Genomic DNA, 21,402 nt, shown 5'->3' with positions numbered 1-21,402 from the left:
GACAGCCGCGTGGCCCATCCCAGTGAGAGCAGATGTCCTCTCGCAAGCTCGCGGATCGATCTGGCATTCCCACCCAGAGCGCTGGCGCTACACGCGCAGGTGATCAACGACTACCCGCCGCTTTGCCAGAAGGAGTAATAAACACCATCATACACGCTAGAGCCCCTCCACGAGAAGACTCTATGCGCCAAAATGGTCTGTGTTTTCAAAATGGTGCACCGACAGAGACCTGGACCCACGGACATGTGGGTGTCGCTGCTGCTCGTGTTTTTACAAGAGCTGCTGAATAAGGGCAGATCCCCATCCACGCCAAAGTGTACGTGGCGGCCGCTGCAGCATTCGCTGAACCCCTGCACGCCAGTCACAGGGTAAAAACGAGCTGGTCATCCGCTTCCTCAGGGAGCTAGAAGGATGAACCCTCCGCGCCTCCATCGATTCCTATCTGGGACCTTTCTATAGTTCTCGAGCTATGAAAGCCCCCTTTCGAACCGCTTCAATCCATGGATGTGAAACACCTCTCACTTAAAACCGTTTTTCTAACTGCCCTATCATCAGTTAAACGGGTGGGAGACCTTCACGCGCTATCTGTCAGCGCTGCGTGTCTTGAGTTTGGACCAAGTGACTCCAAGGTCATTTTAAAGCCTAGACACGGCTACGTCCCCAAGGTGGTCGGTACTCCTTTCAGAGTACAGATCATTTCCTTGTCGGCCCTACCAGCATCTGATAGGGAACGCGACGCCAATCTCCTTTGCCCAGTCAGAGCACTGAGATTGTAGTACTGCGCGCCCGCGATCTTTCAGAAGCTCCGAGCAGCTTTCGCTTCATTCAGAGGGCGCACCAAAGGTCTCGCCACCGAAACAGACACTGTCCAGATGGATAGTGGACGCTATTGCTGCCGCAGACGCCGTCAAAGACCTACCATGCCCGCTAGGCATTAAGGCTCACTCCACTAGAGGCATGGCCTCCTCGTGGGCATGGTCCAGCCGGATTTCCATTCACGACATATGTGTGGCAGCTGGCTGGGCTTCCCTCCACCTTTGTCAGATTTTACAATCTGGAAGTACCCGCCTGCAGGCTAAACTGCTAGCGGTTTAATACGCCTACAGCTCCCCTGGTGACCTGCATTAATGGGACATAGTCCACACAGACCGCACCGCCGCTCTGTCTATGTGCTGCTTATGTACTACACACACACTGGCCCGCATTCTTGCCGGCCAAATATTAATTCCCCACTCACAAGGGCTCCCCGGTCCCCTTAATTCCCTGGGGCTCATGCAGTGGATGCTTGAGCGCGACGGCATTGACAAAGGGTTCCCGTAAGCGTAAGCTAGCTTACATATACGAGAGAACCTCTCGTAAGAGAACGAATCGGTTACTAACGTAACCTCGGTTCTCTCTAGATGAGGGAACGAGTATTGCGTAACCAGCCGCTGCTCGCGCCACCAGCGCATTTTTCGCTTCATTCAATGAAAACCAGGGTTCCAGCCTACTAACCACGCTTATATGCACACTAGTCACGCCCTTTTGGCGGGCTTTGATGCAGTGAGCGCCGGACGCCTCTCATTGGATGCGAGTTCGCCCAAGCTCGTCTATAGGCTGCAGCAGTTGCCGCAGAGCAACCAATGAGCTCGCTAGCTAGCCCGGCTCAAGGTCTGCAGCTGCCGCGACTGCGTTGACAATGGATACAAAATTAAGGATAATTTTTTGGCTTCAATATCTCAGAAAAGATGAATCTTTCCCGTAGCGTAAGCTAGCTTATGCAATACTCGTTCCCTCATCTAGAGCGAACCGAGGTTACGTTAGTAACCGATTCGTTCTTCAACAAACTATGCAAACTGAGCAGCATTCATGTTGTAAAACTGTATATTATCTTATATATTGGAGTCTCGTAAACAAAATGAGCTTGTCTCCAAAGTCTATTTTTAAAAATGGAGCGTAGTTTTATTCATAATATCTATGCAGTGCAGTCATATTTTCTGCTGTCTTGAAAGGTGGAGCCTTAATTTTACTCTGTACACCGGCAGCAATTTTACAGAGAAAAGAGCTTGCAGGAACATAATTTTTTGTTAAATCATCTTCAAATTTGAAACATAACTTCTTTAGACTTGCAGCTATGAGAACATTGTATTTCTGGGTTGTCTTGGCACTTTTATTATTGTTTGTTTGTTTATAAAAACATACTCAGCACAAAATATTTCCAATAATATAAACTTCAGCTTCTCTAACTTTAAAAAAAATAACTACATATATTCATTCTAAATAAAGTCCAAAGTGTCTTCTTTCAAAAGATACTACAACTGTGTCCATACTCCAAAGGGTCCAGTAAATACAACCATTTAAGTTCAGGTATGTCATTTTCATGGTTTGTGCTCAAAAAGTGGGTGCGTATCAACAGGTTAACATCCATTATGTAATTTGTGAAATTAACGAGTTTTTAAATTGATACTTTCTTACTCTTACTCAAGTAATCATTTATGTTAGTACATTTCTTCTACTTGAGTAATTATTTTTTTAAAGTATTTAAAAATACTTGAGTACAGTTTTGGCTACACTACCCACTTTTGCCTAAAAGGCTCTTGTGAGCGTAACTACTTTCTTCTGCCATGGATTCAGCGTCTTGCTCTGATACAGCTCAAGCCTTCTATGCTAATTCGAAAACATCACTTTACAACTAGCAAGGGAGGATAGCGAGGCTTGTGCTGCTTTACTGGAGCGCTTACTGGGGTAACAAGTTTGTGTGTGTGTGTGTGTGAGAGAGTTTGTTTTTGAAGGATCGAAATAGAGAAGCACAGAAACAGAGAGAGATCACCTGTGGGATTACATTTATTTGTTACAGCAGTATTATTTGTAAAAAAAAAAAAATACTGTAACTAAATTACTTTTTCATTTTAAAAAGTAAGAGTTTACTCTTAATTTTTCAGAAATTTAATTACAGTTTCTGCTGATGAAATTGTTTAAAATACTGTGTTGACTAAAGAACAATACTATATAAAACAATAGTACATTTAAAATTGAAATTTAGCATCTAATTTTAAAATGTATAATGTAAAATTTTTCTAATTCAAAGAAGCCCCCTTAAATTATTTTGCCAGTTCATTAATCATTTATTTTATTTTACATGATTTATTTGAAAGCATTAAAAGAACAGTTTGTCTATCCTTGTATTTTTCATCTGGTCGAGGTTGAAAATGGTTTTAGAAAGTAATTAATAATAAGTAATGCAATTACTTTTCAGACAGAGTAATTAGTACAGTAATCTAATTATACTGTTGAAGATGTAATTAGTATTTAGTAATTAATTACTTTTTAGAGTAACTTACCCAACACTGCACATATGTGGGAGTGTGTTTTAGAGGGTGAGATGGAGAGTGTTTCCCATAGATATTTCAGATAATATAGAAACTGTTGTATTGATCAAGTGTATCTAGCTTTGATACAGCTGTTGCTAGTTTGAAAATGTCACTTTAGAACTATCAACGGAGGATGCGACACTTTTTTGCATTGGAGTAACAAGGTAGTGTGTGTATGTGTGTGTGAGCGAAAGAGAGGGAGGGGTAGCGCGGTGCTTTCCATTATAGCTATGTGAGGCTAATTAGGGCAAAATACATTGAAATCTAAAAAGTTTCTCATATTAAATATTATTTTGGATTATAGAAACTGTTGTATAGATCAAGTCGCCGGGGTGCGGCTCTACTTGTTGGTCGTGACACAAGTCTCAATGTGTGAGTGTGTGTGTGTGTGTTTGAGAGTGTATGCACACACATGCATATATACACTCACCTAAAGGATTGTTGGGAACACCATACTAATACTGTGTTTGACCCCCTTTCGCCTTCAGAACTGCCTTAATTCTACGTGGCATTGATTCAACAAGGTGCTGAAAGCATTCTTTAGAAATGTTGGCCCATATTGATAGGATGGCATCTTGCAGTTGATGGAGATTTGTGGGATGCACATCCAGGGCACGAAGCTCCCGTTCCACCACATCCCAAAGATGCTCTATTGGGTTGAGATCTGGTGACTGTGGGGCCATTTTAGTACAGTGAACTCATTGTCATGTTCAAGAAACCAATTTGAAATGATTCAAGCTTTGTGACATGGTGCATTATCCTGCTGGAAGTAGCCATCAGAGGATGGGTACATGGTGGCCATAAAGGGATGTACATGGTCAGAAACAATGCTCAGGTAGGCCGTGGCATTTAAATGATGCCCAATTGGCACTAAGGGGCCTAAAGTGTGTCAAGAAAACATCCCCCACACCATTACACCACCACCACCAGCCTGCACAGTGGTAACAAGGCATGATGGATCCATGTTCTCATTCTGTTTACGCCAAATTCTGACTCTACCATCTGAATGTCTCAACAGAAATCGAGACTCATCAGACCAGGCAACATTTTTCCAGTCTTCAACTGTCCAATTTTGGTGAGCTCTTGCAAATTGTAGCCTCTTTTTCCTATTTGTAGTGGAGATGAGTGGTACCCGTGGGGTCTTCTGCTGTTGTAGCCCATCCGCCTCAAGGTTGTGCATGTTGTGGCTTCACAAATGCTTTGCTGCATACCTCGGTTGTAACGAGTGGTTATTTCAGGCAAAGTTGCTCTTCTATCAGCTTGAATCAGTCAGCCCATTCTCCTCTGACTTCTAGCATCAACAAGGCATTTTCAGCCCACAGGACTGCCGCGATACTGGATGTTTTTCCCTTTTCACACCATTCTTTGTAAACCCTAGAAATGGTTGTGCGTGAAAATCCCAGTAACTGAGCAGATTGTGAAATACTCAGACCGCCCGCCTGGCACCAACAACCATGCCACGCTCAAAATTGCTTAAATCACCTTTCTTTCCCATTCTGACATTCAGTTTGGAGTTCAGGAGATTGTCTTGACCAGGACCACACCCCTAAATGCATTGAAGCAACTGCCATGTGATTGGTTGATTAGATAATTGCATTAATGAGAAATTGAACAGGTGTTCCTAATAATCCTTTAGGTAAGTGTATGTGTGTAAGCGTGTGTAAGTTATGGTGGCACGAGGGAGCTTTTCAACCAAACTTAAAATAAATATAGGTTGTTATTGACATTGTTTGATGTTCTTAACTTAATTTACTTTAACCAATGTCTTTGTTTATATGGTTAATTTGCTGTGGTAGCATGATATTGAACCGTTATACGTCAAGAACTGGAACTACTGTATATATACAGTTGAAGTCAGAAGTTTACATACACCTTAGCCAAATACATTTAAACTCTGTTTTTCACAATTCCTGACATTTAATCGTGGAAAACTTTCCCTGTCTTAGGTCAGTTAGGATCACTACTTTATTTTAAGAATGAGAAATGTCAGAATAATAGTTGAGAGAATTATTTATTTCAGCTTGTATTACTTTCATCACATTCCCATTGGGTCAGAAGTTTACACACACTTTTTTAGTATTTTGTAGCATTGCCTTTACATTTTTTAACTTGGGCCAAATGTTTTGGGTAGACTTCCACAAGTTTCTCACAATATGTTTCTAGAATTTTGGCCCATTCCTCCAGACAAAACTGGAGTCAGGTTTGTAGGCCTCCTTGCTCACACGCACTTTTTCAGTTCTGCCCACAACTTTTCATCAGATTGAGGTCAGGGCTTTGTGATGGCCACTCCAATAACTTTTGTCTAAATTGTCATAAATTGAAACAAGTAAAAATTAATTTTCAGAAAGAACCAATATTGTTTTACTGTAAACCATAGATATCCATATAATAACTTTTAATAACATAAACATTATTGCATTATATAATGCTTAAAATGTTAGTAAAGCGGCAGTGCTGCTTATCTCCACGATTGAAATCTGATGCTCAAGAAAACCTGTAAGCGTGGTTGTCTGTGGTGTGACATCAAGGTAATTTAATCTATAGACTTCCTGTATGTACCGTATATATACCATAAAGGTTTGTGTGTGTGTGTGTGTGTTTCTTGTATGTAGTATATATACACTCACCGGCCACTATATTAGGTACAACTTTATCTACTTATTCATGCGATTTATCTAATCAGCCAATTGTGTGGCAGCATTGTAAAATATAAAATATTGGTCAGGAGCTTCAGTTAATGTTTACAACAACCATCAGAATGGGGAACAGATGTAATCTCAGTGATTTCGACCGTGGCATGATTGTTGGTGCCAGATGGGCTGGTTTGAGTATTTCTGTAACTGTTGATCTCCTTTCATGCTCAAAAGTCTCTAGAGTGTATAGAGAATGGTGCGAAAAAAACCAAAAACACCCAGTGAGGAACAGTTCTGTGGACGAAAATGCCTTGTTGATGAGAGAGGTCAATGGAGAATGGCCAGACTGGTTCGAGCTGACAGTATGGCTACGTTAACTCAGACAACCCGTCTGTACAATTGTAATGAGCAGAACAGCATCTCAGAATGCACAGCATGTCGAAACTTGAGGTGGATGGGCTACAACAGCAGAAGACTACATTGGGTTACACTTCTGTCAGCCAAGAACAGAAGGCTTTTGTGGGCCTACCATTTGTGTAGCTCAGTAGAAATACAGATTTGTCAGACCAGACCATTTCCCAATCATCTACTGTCCAGTTTTGGTGAGCCTGTGCCCATTGCAGCCTTAGTTTCCTGTTCTAAGCTGACAGTAGTGTTACCCGGAGGGGTCTTCAGCTGCTATAACCCATCTGCCTAAATGTTCGATGTGTTTGTTCAAAAATACTTTTCTGCATAGCACTGTTGTAACGTGTTTATTTGGGTTACTGTCACCTTCTTGTCAGCTTGGACCAGTATGGCTATTCTCCTCTGATCTCTGTCAAAATCCAAGGAGATCATCAGTTACAGATACTCAAACCAGCCCATCTGGCACCAACAATCATGCCACGGTGTATATCACTAGCCTAATTTCCATCCACTTATTTTGTTATCGACAAAGTGAAAATGTGTGGATAAAAATGGTGTGCGTGATGATGTCATGCCTAAAAAAACACTTTGTCGCCAAAGAAATATGCCCTTAAGCCGTTTCCATACAGAAATGTGTGTTTATCGCTAATTGTGTACCTTTTGCCTCCTAGATTTTTTTCCTACGAAGTTTTGGTCAAATGGGGAGATTATTGAGACAATTCATTGAAATTCTGTGTAATATCAGGTTTTACATACTATATGATATATTTCTGATATTCAATAGGCTATTTTGAACAATCATATAATCTAAAGCTTTGCCATCACAACTACATTATGTCCCGCATATTTGTCCAGCTACTTTTAACGACAAAATTATCTAGATTATGATCTAAAATTATTTTGATGTGCTAAAAAGTTTTTCCGCAAAGAAATACTTGGATAGAAACGTAGTTACTGAGATCAAATATTTTCCCCATTCTGATGGTTGATATAAAAATTGAAGCTCCTGACCCATATCTGCATGAATAATTAGATGTATCGGATTATATAATCACATGAATAAGTAGATGTACAGGTGTACCTAATAAAGTGGCCGGTGAGAGTACATTTACGTTATATAATTTTCACAATATACCAGGTGTTTCAAGTACAATATATAGAATACGCTTATGTAAATACACCATAATTGTGTGTACTTGATATCATTTTCTATTATATTTTACATATACAGGCTATACATTAGTCTAAATTGAGCCATTGATAACATTTAAAGCAATTACCACCCGCACGATCATCCTTTAAATATGGGTGTCCAAACTATTCGCACATGTAGCTATTTGCGCAACAGTTGTGCGATTCACATGCAATTTGTTAGATTGTGCAAGAAAATTACTACTTTTTATTTGGATCATAGTAAATCAGGTCCTTTGACATTAATATTTCCATTCTAACAGCTGTTTCTGATAATTTCAGGTTTACAAGGAATAGGTACAGATCAATGAACAATGTTGACAGCCAATAAAAGCAATTGTCGATTCCCACTCCCTTTTTTACACTGTTTCCCAGCCTACCTCTCATTCGCCATCTGGTTGCCTGCTGAGTTATGATCAGCACAATGGGATCAAATTAATTTAATCAAACGTTGTTAGTGTGAGCATTCAAATTGATTTACAAGCCTCACTCTGAACTATAAACATAGCTGTGTCAATAAAGACATCTTTCTTATTGTGTCTGAGATAAATGTTCCCCCTCCCCTTCTCACTCTCTCTATCGTTCTCAACTCCTACCTCTTCATTTTAATTTGTGCTTACTGACAGGGCTATTAATTAACAAAGTTTATCAGTGGTGGCTGCCTCCATTTGTTTTTCTGTCATGAGTTCTGCCATACTGTACATGCTCAGGGAACAGAAAATGGCATTAATAATGCTATCTGATCTGCATGCAGAGGTCATGTTTAATTATTACAAATTACCTCTGCAGCTTAAAAGGTCTTAGCAGATCTTAGCAGGAAAGAGAAGGAGATAGAAGGGAAAGGATAAGCTTACAGAGTTGAGTGTGTACATATCTGCTAACAGAAAAATAAACAACACAGCAATACATCTCAATCATGGATAATAAATCCAGTCTGCATATCCAACATGGGAAACATCAGACAGAGTATATGAGCAAAATTATCAGTACTACCAGCAGATGTTTGTTGACATCTGATGCAAATTTATGAGAAAGCAGCTAAGGCACTCAATTTGGACACTTTGAGATTTAATTGTTTTTTATATACAGTAAGTAGAACTTGATTTATCAAGGCACCACTATTACTGTTTCTCTGATATCAGTTTAGGGATCGTGAAAATTTACTTTACGCCTCGCTGCTGTGGGACCACCAGGCGCCACTCATTTATTGACCGCTGAGTGCAAGTGTGGACATGGACATGAATGATACCTCATTCTAAGCTAATCAACTTTTCTTCGAAGGCATCATATCTCATAATTCACAGAAACTTAGGGGTGGGCTATTTTTGACAAGCAGCCAATCAGTAAAGCCCTAGTAACTATTTAATAGGGGGCTCTTTTGACTTGGGCTTACTCCAGCCTATATATACAGTACTTGAACCTAGTTCTCCATGGGATCACGTCATTCAACAGGGTAGAATACACTGGCAGTTGGACGAAGGCTTGAGTGGTTTTGGGATGTCTGAGGTGCATGATCACTTTACTTTTTCTGGGCCATCACAAATTTGTAACAGGGTATGTTCTATCGAAGGTTATGTCAGGTATATTCCTCATCTGAGGTATCGGTCTCTCACTTATACTCAGCCTGACTTGTTGATAGTCTTTTCTGTTTTATTTTATTTGTTTCTTTAACCTCAGTCATGGGATCTTCCAAATTTAAGTCACTGACAGCAAGCAAGAGGTTGTGGTAAAGTACAAGGAGGGTCTTGCTATACATCTCAGGCTGTACCACAACTCTATGCACTTCTCCCAGTAGGCACGTGGTTTTCCTGGGCCACCTCTCTTAGAAAGGTTCCGCACCAACACTCTGTCACCTGGTTGAAGGATCAGACCTCTCACTGCTTGGTCATAATATTTCTTGCCTTTGGTTGAAACAATTTGGCTGTTCTCTGTGCAATCTGTTAAGCTTGTCTCATTTTAGATTCCCACTTTTGTGCAAAGACTTGATGGTTTGATCTCTCCCTTTTGTTTTTCAGGTTGAACAGCAAGTCAATAGGCAATTGTGACAGTCTTTACAGACTTTACAGAACTGTTATCAACAATTGCCTCAGAGTTTGACTGTTTTGCCATTGCTGGAGACTTTAACATTCACATAGATAATGCATAAACCAATATGACAAAAGAAATCAAAACTGTTTTAAAAACTTTTGATCTGACTCAGCATGTACATGGACCCACACACAATCATGGACACACTCTAGATTTACTTATCAGAAAGGGTCTAAACATTTCATCGATTGTTATTAAGGATGTAGCATTGTCTGATCATTTCTGTATTTTCTTTGATATATTGATCTCTCCTGCCATTGAAGCTAGATCTGTGTCTGTCAAGAAGAGATGCTTAAATGAGAACACTAGTGTACTATTTATGAAGGCTATATCTTTAACACCAAGTATATCTGCTGACTCTGTTGATTTTCTCCTTGATTCTTTTAACTCAAAAGTTAAAAGTGTAATTGATTTTATTGCTCCTGTGAAAGTCAGGAAGAAGAGTGGCAGACAAAAAGCACCTTGGAGAAACTCAACAGCAGTGCAAAATATCAAAAGACAATGCAGAAAAGCAGAGCACATGTGGCGGAAGACAAAACTTGTAGTCCGTTATAACATCTACAAAGACAGCATCCATGCTTTTAATATGGAACTAGGAAAAGCTAGACAGACTTTCTTCTTGAATATTATAAACAGCAACTTAAACAACACAAGCACTCTTTTTGCGACTGTAGAGAGACTGACAAACCCCCTAAGCCAGATTCCCAGTGAAATGCTCTCAGACAGCAAGTGCAGTGAGCTTGCTTCTTTCTTCTCTGAAAAAATCAATAATATCAGAAAGGTGATCAGCACATCCTTGAGTTGTGCTGGGGTCAGACAAATCAAACCACAACCTGAGAAAGTAGTTACTATGTCTGATCTCAAAGAAATTGATGGCAAAATTTTGGAAGAAACCGTACAGCACCTTAAAACATCAACCTGCACCCTTGATACACTTCCCACATCTTTTTTCAAAAGTGTGTTCAACTGTTTAGAAGCAGATCTCCTATAAGTGATAAACTCCTCACTTCTCTCTGGGAGTTTTCCAAACTCCATGAAAACTGCAGTTGTCAAACCCCTCTTGAAAAAGAGCAATCTGGATAAGACCATATTAAGCAACTATAGACCGATCTCAAATCTTCCTTTCATAGGCAAGATCATTGAAAAAGTTGTCTTCAATCAGCTGAAGAAATTCTTGAACTCAAATGGATACTTTGACAATTTTCAATCTGGTTTCAGATCGCATCACAGCACAGAGACAGTGCTCATAAAGATAATAAACGATATTCGCTTAAATACTGATACAGGCAAATTATCAGTACTGGTACTACTCGACCTCAGTGCTGCATTTGACACTGTCGATCACAACATACTTCTTGACAGGCTGGAAAACTGGGTGGGGCTTTCTGGGATGGTCCTAAAATGGTTCAAGTCATACATAGAAGGGAGAGGTTATTATGTGAGTATAGGAGACCATAAGTCTGAGTGGACATCCATGACATGCAGAGTCCCTCAAGGCTCAATTCTTGCGCCACTCCTGTTCAACCTGTATATGCTCCCAATGAGCCAAATAATGAGAAAGAACCAAATTGCTTACCACAGCTATGCAGACGACACACAGATCTACTTAGCCCTATCACCTAACGATTACAGCCCCATTGACTCCCTGTGCCAATGCATTGATAAAGTAAACAGTTGGATGTGCCAAAACTTTCTTCAATTAAACAAAGACAAAACTGAACTCATTGTGTTTGGAAAAAAAGATGAAGTTCTCAAGTTGAATGCATACCTTGACGCTACAGGTCAAACAACTAAAAATCAAGTCAGGAATCTTGGTGTGTCTCTAGAGGCAGACCTTAGTTTCAGTAGTCATGTCAAAGCAATAACTAAATCAGCATACTATCATCTGAAAAATATTGCAAGAATTAGATGCTTTGTTTCCAGTCAAGACCTAGAGAAACTTGTGCATGCTTTCATCACCAGCAGGGTGGATTACTGTAATGGACTCCTCACTGGCCTTCCCAAAAAGACCATAAGACAGTTGCAGCTCATACAGAACGCTGCTGCCAGGATTCTGAGCAGAACCAGAAAATATGAACATATCACACCAGTCCTCAGGTCTTTACACTGGCTCCCAGTTACATTTAGGATTGATTTTAAAGTATTATTACTGGTATATAAATCACTCAATGGGCTAGGACCTCAATATATTGCAGATATGCTCACTGAATATAAACCCAACAAATCACTCAGATCAATAGGATCACATCAGCTAGAAATACCAAGGGTTCACTCTAATCAAGGAGAGTCTGCTTTTAGCTATTATGCCAGCCGCAGCTGGAACCAGCTTCCAGAAGAGATCAGATGTGCTCCTACAGTAGTCACATTCAGATCCAGACTCAAAACACATCTGTTTAGCTGTGCATTTACTGAATGAGCACTATGCCACTGTGTGTCCGACTGTTTGTACTGTATTTTATTTTATTTTATATTCTAAACTGTTTCAATTATTCTTATTTTTTTTATTCTTATTTTAATCTCTTCTATGTAAAGCACTTTGAATTACCATTGTGTATGAAATGTGCTATATAAATAAACTTGCCTTGCCTTAAGTACCATAGCCTTTAACTACAGGGGAAGCACTAATTGTTTGTACTGTCCTGTTTTTCTGTACAGTATCTCATCATCTAGTTCCATTTTAGTCCACTCATAGAGAAGTTGTCTAATTTATCTTGTCTTTTGTTATCTTTTGTCTCTTTCATTTGACATCTGGCTTTGCTCTTTTAACTTGATAACTTCACTGATCGCTAAGTCATCTCGCTGAGCAGCTTTGATGTTTTCAGGAGTGACACTGGAAACACTACTCTCTGTTGATTCAGCTTCTTCACTCTGAGTGCTGAGTTGTAACACTGCTACCCAAGGAACATCATCCTCTGCAACAGCTTTTGTACCCTCTCACACAATAGATTCATTTTCTGGTGACAATGTTTCTGTGTGCTCACCCATGTGATCTTGCAGCTTCAGGGGATATCTCAACAGAGTATCAGCATCAGTGTTTTTTTTACAGGTCTGTATCTTACGTCAAAGTTAAAATCATCCAAACAGCCATGCCCTACTGCATTCAATCTGGCAGTGCATAGGTCAGCGGATTGTTATCCGTGGAAACTGTGAATGTTGGAGCATAATATAAATAGCTTTATAATTTATCGCAAATGGCCCATTTGAGTGTCAAGAATTCCAGTTTACCGGAACGTAGGTGGTAATTCTTTTCTGTGGGAGTTAATGTGCGAGACCCATATACAATGACACAGAAACTGTTGCCCTGTTTTTGATAATGCACTGCTCCCGGACCTTCATTTGAAGCATCAGTGTGTAATACAAATGGCAGGTCAAAGTCTGGGTAAGCCAGTATTTTCAGGCTGGTCAAAATATCCACAACTTTGGAAAAAACACTCTGATGTCCTGCTGTCTAAGTGATTGGGGTTCCTCAATGAAGTTGCCCCTTCTCTTGCTTCTTCACTCTACCATGAACACAGTGAACATGTGGTTCCTGGGTAATTCTACTTGCTTCAGATGGACTTTGCAGTAGTGTGAAGAGAGGCTTCGCCAGTCTGGAGAAGTCTTGGATAAAAGACCTGTAGTAGCTCAGGAATACAAGCAGCATTCAAACTTCTCCAACTGTGCGAGGTTCCTTGTTTTTTAGTGCCATGACAGCTTCCAGATCTGCTGGGTTGATTTGAATTCCCTCTCCTGACACTATACTTACAGTGTATTTTATTTGCCTTTAAATTGCTCAAGTTTGATTCCATGTTTTCTCATTTGATGTAACACATTTCTGAGATGGTTGCTAAAGTGCTTTGAATCGCATAGAACACCATCCAAAGACTGAGCACGGCAATCATCTCTAATACTCCTCAATACTCCTTCCATGCATCTCTGAAATCCAGCTGGGGAATTTGTCAACCTGAAGTGAATGTGCAGCCATTCATATAGCCCCCACGGAGTGCTGAATGCGGTGACGTCTAGATTCTTCCATCACAAATCCCTGATGGTAGGTGCTACCTTGATACAAAATGGAAAACCAGGAATTTCCACCAAGGCTATCCAGCAGATCTTGAATTCTGGGCAGAGGATGTAGATCAGAGATGGTCTTTCAATTAAGACAAGGGTTTTGGCCATGTCCGTCTGTACCTTCAGAGCCTCAGAGAGAAGATCAATTAAGCTGATGTTATCTGTCAACCCACAAATCTCTCTTATTTTCTCCTCAATCATATTGAAGCCTAACAGAGGACAGTCCATGCACTCTTGACTCACCAACATGGGGACTTTGATGGCAATTCTCCCATGTTTGCAGTGACATGAAGCTGGCTGTCAGCTAGTAAGGTCTCCAATGGTTGAATTACGACCCTTGGTAAGTTTAGCTTAAGCCACATTTTTCCAATAATACTGACCTGAGCTCATCTGTCTAAGAGCATCTGAGCTTGAACTCCATTCAAAAGGCAAGTAATTATACAGTGACTGCCAATCAACTGTGCAACACATTTTTCTCCACTCACATATGCTCTTCTCTGTGAACTCTGGGTTAGAGGTGTCTCAGCCTTGTTTGTACTTATAGAAGGTTGGGACACAGGATCTTATGCAGTCACTTGTGGTCTCTGTCCTAAACTCCTCCCTTTTAATGACTGGTTTCTTTTCAGGAGACAGCCCACTGCTTGACCCCATTGGAAACAGTGAGAACAATTATCAATGTTTTGGGATTTACACTGCTTGCAATTTCCCTTTGTTTCAGATTTTGGTGGTTGTTGTACTCTTCCTGCAGCTACACTGATTTGTTGTTGACCACTACAGCCAATGGACATGACAACTTTCTCTAGATTCTTAATCAAAGCGGATACTTGTGCAGGGAGTTCATGAATTGCATCATGATTGCCTTTAACTTCTGCTTGACTCTTGGGAGAACATTGCCCATTAACATCATCCTGCAGTGGTAAACTAGCATTAGTGACTTTGGGTTTGTATGTGTGTGGCCTATTCTTTTTTTTCAGCCTTTCAGCCTTCTCACTAACAGACTGCCTAATCAGCTCTAAAATCTGTTCATCAGTGGTTGCCTGTATGGCTATGGCTACTTTAATTTCCCTGCGGACATATCATTTTTTTTCATTTAAACCCTGATACAGTGAATGAACAAAAACACCCTGGACTAATTTGCAGTCATATTGAAACTCAGATCAAGTTTGTTGTAAAGCAAACAACACTCTCTACTTAAGCCCCATTAACCTGTACAGAAATTGTTGAGGGGATTCTCTGTCTTGTTGTTTTTGATTACACAACTCCTGAAATATTTCAGTACTGCTTTTGTCCCTAAGGTGAGCTCTAAATGACCGTACCAATTAAGCTACTGTGAGACTGTCTTTGGTAATGAGCATATCTTTAAAGGTACCAGGTTTGATTACCTTAAGCACTGTTCGAATGATTTCTGAAATTTTATTACCTTCTACAATTTGTTTGCAAATGCATTTGTAACTCAAATCGGAGTTGGAATCTGCAATTTGTTCACCATAAATCTTAAACTCTCTACGTGGCAAATAAGATGCAACCTAATATTTAATATTTAATCTACCCAGTCACTTTTTCAGATACTCTAGGCAATGGGACAGTTAGTTTAGTTCTAAAAGGTGACGTCAGACCTGTAGTTTTTTTCTACCTATACCCTTGCAGCTGCTGGTGCTGAATGTGCTATCAGTGTCACTGTCTCTGTATTTCATTCTGCGTTGGAGAACAAGCCTGTTCCAGGGGCAGTCAGTTCATCAATGAGGTCTCGGAGGGTAAACAAGCAGGCCATCCCTTGGTCCTCCAGACTTTGTTGTTGCTCTCCTCGCATGAAGTCAACAGTGAAGTCATAGAGTTCTACTTCTGCAGAATCCACGCTTAGGAATGCCTCTCCTTCATCTTCCTGGCAACACTCTGCTATTTTGTAGAGCACCTTGCAGTTTTAAGAGCTAACCAGCAGGTAGAGTTGTTTCTTGATATCCCAACAGAGTTCTTGAAAAGTAGCCATGACTGGAACACTGGTGTCTGCCATCTGACTTGCTAGTCTAGGATGACTTAAGTTTAATTACTGTAGTTATTTGCTGATTAGCACCCAACCACCATGAGGCGCTAATCCAGAATGAGCCCCCAAGTTGTTACCCGCCTCAGACCAGGCAGGCCTGGGTGAGTAATTTAAATATGAAATGTTTAAATACATTTTAAACCACGTATTTGTTACTCATTTCTTTCCAGGTATATGAACTCTGTAATAACTGAATATTCTCTTTAAACATGTATTTTTTTACACAGCGAAATTACATAATTTAACACTCTTTATCCATAATTAGGAACACAGTACTTCATTTAAAGTGGCTTTTAAACAGTTTTAAACAATTTGCTCACCTGTAGAAAAAGAGAAAAATGCAGTGAGACAAGGGATGTGGGTGCAAGCTCTGGCAGTGTTTAGATTACTGTGGCCAGACCTGTGCAGCACCTTTTTCCCCACAGCACTAAGTGCCCTCTACAGGAGATATTATTAACAGTGATTCAACTTGTACTCCGGAACAAATCATAGTTGAACACAAAATGCTTTTAATAAGAATGTATTCAATTAATGAAACAATGAAATAAATGAAAATAATTAATGAATTCATAAAAAAATAGAGGGGTATCTTTTTTCCTTTGCATTTGAACTTTCAACCCACTGCATGCGAGTGCCATTTTTGGCAGATGCAAAGAGCAGCTTGCCCATATCTCTCCTACACCTGACTCACTGCTTGCGGGTGAAGTCTCCATTCTCCATTAATCAGTTTCTGTGTTTATTATGCCCAGGATATGAATCATGCAAAATGAATATGCGTGCACTTATGTACAGTCGAGTTGAGCGTGTACCTCCTGGAATATATGGATATATGAAAAAAACATAAGTGAAGTTACAGGAAGTGAAAAAAAGAAGGATACTGCATTATCCTTTTATTAAATTTTCCCAGCCCTAATATATACAGCACTGGACATTTTTAAGAAACAACTGCAAAATCATCAGTTCATATAAATTTTTCAGAAATCGATATTTGGTGGAATAACCTTGATTTTCAATCACAGCTTTCATGCGTCTTGTCATGCTCTCTACCAGTCTTTCACATTGCTGTTGGGTGACTTTATGCTACTACTGGCGCAAAACTTCAAGTAGCTTTGCTTTGTTTGATGGCTTGTAGCCATCAATCTTCCTCTCGGTAACATTTCAGAGGTTTTCAATGGGGTTCAGTTCTGGAGTTTGGGCTGGACATGACATGTTCTTGATCCGGTGGTCATCCATCCATGCCTTGATTAACCTGATTGTATGGCATGGAGCATTGTCCTTCTGGAAAAAACAATACTCAGAGTTGGAGAACATTGTCACAGCAAAAGTTTTCTTTCTTTCAAGTTTTCTTTCAAGTTGTTGGCTTGATTCATGTGTCCTTCACAAAGATGAATCTGTTCAAATCCAGCTTTGCTGAAGCAACCCCACATCATCACAATCCTCCTATAAATAGTAAATCCAGAGAAATTGACCATTTGGAGTGGTCTCTTAAGTTTTTCCAGAGCTGTGTATATATATATATATATATATATATATATATATATATATATATATATATACACACACACTGGTGGCCAAAAGTTTGGAATAATGTACATATTTTGCTCTTTTGGAAAGAAACTGGTACTTTTATTCACCAAAGTGGCATTCAACTGATCATGATGTATTGTCAGGACATTGATAAAGTGAAAAATTACCATTACAATTTAACACAAAAAAATTCTCCACATGCAGCAATGACAGCTTTGCAGAACCTTGGCATTCTAGCAGTCATTTGTCCAGATACTCAGGTGACATTTCACCACACGCTTCCTGTAGCACTTGCCATAGATGTGGCTGTCCTGTCAGGCACTTCTGACACACCTTACAGTCTAGCTGATCCTACAAATGCTCAATGAGTTTACGATCCATAACACACTTTTCCAAATATCTGTTCTCCAATGTCTGTTTCTTTGCCCAATCTAACCTTTTCTTTTTGTTTTTCTGTTTTAAAAGTGGCATTTTCTTTGCAATTCTTCCCATAAGTCTGCACCCCTGAGTCTTCTCTTTACTGTTGTACATGAAACTGGTGTTGAATGGGTAGAATTCAATGAAGCTGTCAGCTGAGGACATGTGTAGAGACTCTGATGTACTTATCCTCTTGTTAGTTGTACATCTGGGCCTTCCACATCTCATTCCATCCTTGTTAGAGCCAGTCCTTTGTCTTTGAAGACTGTAGTGTACGCCTTTTTATGAAATCTTCAGTTGTTTGGCAATTTCAAGCATTGTATAGCCTTAATTCCTCAAAACAATGACTGACGAGTTTCTAGAGAAAGCTGTTTCTTTTTTTGTTTTGCCATTTTTTACCTAATATTGACCTTAAAACATACCAGTCTATTGTATAATGTAGCAACTCTAAAACAAACACAAAGACAATGTTAATCTTCATTTTACGAACCAAAATAGCTTTTAGCAGTGTTTGATATAATGGCAGGTGATTTTCTAGTACCAAATTAGCTATTTAGCATGATTACTCAACGATAAGGTGTTGGAGTGATGGCTACTGGAAATGGGGCCTGTCTTGATTTGATAAAAATATTCCTTTGTTTGCTGTTATTTACATCAGTAATGTCCTGACTATACTTTGTGAACAGTTGAATGCCACTTTGGTGAATTGAAGTAACAATTTCCTTCTGAAACAGCAAAATATGTACATTATTCCAAACTTCTGGTTGCCAGTGTACTATAATGGCGCCTCTTTTAGTCAGATTACCTGTTACTGGCAAATTGACTTATCTAGTCATCATCAGCATATGGCTTTGAATGGATGGCTTGGTGTAGGTTAATAAAAGATTTCCAGCAGCAGGGACAGATGAGTGTGCAGTCTGGTCTCTGTACGTGCCATTGATAAGCTGTTATTTCACTGCACACCTCCCTCTTGGGGCACAACACACTCTGAGCTGGACCCTTCACTGGTTTGCTGTGGCTAGCCATGGCCTCAAATAGGAGACGCATGCAAATGAGATGGCAAATTAAAGGTGACCGTTTGAGCCCGTTCCCTCTTATTTTTGCATTCTCATTCTCCCTCTCTATATCTTTATCATCTTGTTCTGGCCCTCCTTAAATCTCTCCCTCTTTTTTCTCATCCTCATACACTCATTCACTATTTCTGCCCGATAGGTATATACAAGGACCTGATTTAGAACAAAAGGCATGCCTCGTTAGACCTGCAGCCTGCCATCTCACAGTAAATTGCCCTATTCTGGTGACAGAAAGGAAAGGGTTGATAGATTGAACGAATTAGAGCTGAGCACATCTATCTGAATGGACAGAGGGAAAGGAACAAAGAGAGAAAGAACAAGAGATGGTGGAAACAGAGAGAATGACTTGGGAAGGGATATGAATAATATTAGGAGGTGAAATTAGTTTTTGTAGATTACTACAGATCTGTCAAAACTCTCTGAACTCTCAAATGTTGTGAGAGCACAAATTGTGTTGACAGTGTGAATTTAGCATGTAAAGTGAATCATGAAAATATCAGAGACATTGCTTGGTGACAGTTTGCATCAACTGGTTGGCCATTTCTCAGAAGCATTGCTATCAATTGCAACCACCGTCAATATATTGTTCAGACCTCCACAGTTCAATCATTCTCTTTTATAATCCTCACTGTTTTACCCTACTATTTTGGTATGTAGATACATGCATCAAGCCTGTGAAAACAAATAATGCCACCATGTTACATGAAGAGACTTACTGTCAGAGATCAGTCAAGTTCATTGCAGTCCACCACTCAAAGATCACTCTCCCCAGAATTCTAAATCACAAACACCTGGTCATCACTTATCACCTCATCAGCCAACTCATAAAAACACTCACCTTGTATCCAGTCTTTGTCAAGCCTCCAACAGGAACAGACCATTTCTCCCTGAGTCCTGATATCTCCGTCGATCCTGAAAACCTGAGTATTCCGTTTTCTTACCTGATTCATACTAACCCTATGCACTGTTGTTCTGCCATCTCCAGATCACTTATCCGATTCCTGAACCCTTGTCTGAGATCTGATCAAACCGGCCCGATTGCTCCTAGAGAAGAGGAGTTAACGAACTGATACAGAGTGAATGTTCTACGATCCAAGTCATTTGGATTTCCAGTTGTTCTCCGTGCAACGAACTATCTTCACTAAACCAGCACCTGAAAAGTCACCTGATACTTACCTTTCACCTTCTATACTTGAATAAAACTATATTTGAATCACTTGCCTCTGATCTCCTGGTCTCTACCCTGACACTTACATTAGCAAAACAGAGATTGATATTCTTAATCCTAAATGTAAAACAATACATTTTAATGAGCATAAATTTTAATGAAAGAAAAGATCACAATGGATTTATACGGCATTCTTCTGAAATTATATGGGTTTTAAATGTTAACAAAAATGTAAATTTAGTAAACATGTTAAATTAAAGCTGCACTATGGAACTTTGGGCTATCTTGCGACATATGTGGTTAAAACCTAAAATTGCAAGCAACTTGTTGAGGAACATCAGTTGCGTTTTGGTACTGTTCTTCTGTGCAGATGAATATCATGGTTTGAGGTTACCTGCTTTGTGTGTGTTCACTCAGATATCTTCACCTGCAGAGCCATATTGTGTTATTTTCATGTTGATATTATGTTATTCGTTTAAAAAAATATTTATTAGATATTGCTTGCTTTGAAGAGGATAAAAACACTCTTATTTAAATATTGTTTTTATAATTATCAACATGTTTTATTCATTACACATTAATGTTTGTATTATACTACACTTTTTTATTATTTAATTTAAGAGTTCAATCTCGTGATATGTTTGATATGAGTTCAACTACATTATATTACAATCAGCCAAGCGGACAATGCAAGTGAACTGTAATACTACAATAGTGGGAATATGCACTGCAAACAATAAGACTGTAATATAAAAACACAAAATAAGGATTCAATAATGATAGGAATGAAATCTAATTTATTAAACATGTGAATAACTTGCAGAAGTATACAATATATCAATTACAACAATAATAGTTTATTTAACTGTTTCTTTGGATGTAATAGAGATATGGTTACAATCTAAACAAATAAATATGTAAATTAGTGTGCTATGAAATCAGAACATTATAAACAACTTGAGATGTGCATACATTAATGGGGAACTACCTTGTATCTAAATTTGCTTTTAGATGCAATTTTAAATTGTCCGCTCTGTTTAAAAAGAATATTTTCTAAAAGAAAAAGGTAATGGAAAGTCACAGCAACTTGTGAATTTCTGTGACTGGTGTAAAATAAATGAGAAACAGTGACACACACACACACACACACATATATAGGGAATATCAACCTGCAGCAATGTTATAAAATACTTCAATAAAACATAATTACACACATTTTGATTGGTAAACACATGAGTAATGTTCGATTCATTTAAGCATGACAACCAATATAAGCTTCAATAATCTTACCAGAAATCATATCCAAGCATTAGCAAGTAAACAACTTTGCAACAGTAACAGTTTTCCTCAGCTGCTTTGGTATATTTCTCAGATCACAGTTGAATTTCTCAAAACTACTTGTTCAACCTCCACAGCATCTAGTCACTTGTGCACATCATAAAAGCAATATGTCATTCTT

Source organism: Xyrauchen texanus, chromosome 2, assembly GCF_025860055.1.
Source record: "Xyrauchen texanus isolate HMW12.3.18 chromosome 2, RBS_HiC_50CHRs, whole genome shotgun sequence".
Taxonomy (NCBI): domain Eukaryota; kingdom Metazoa; phylum Chordata; class Actinopteri; order Cypriniformes; family Catostomidae; genus Xyrauchen; species Xyrauchen texanus.
The sequence above is the reverse complement of the archived record's forward strand: the minus strand, read 5'-3'. Positions refer to the sequence as shown.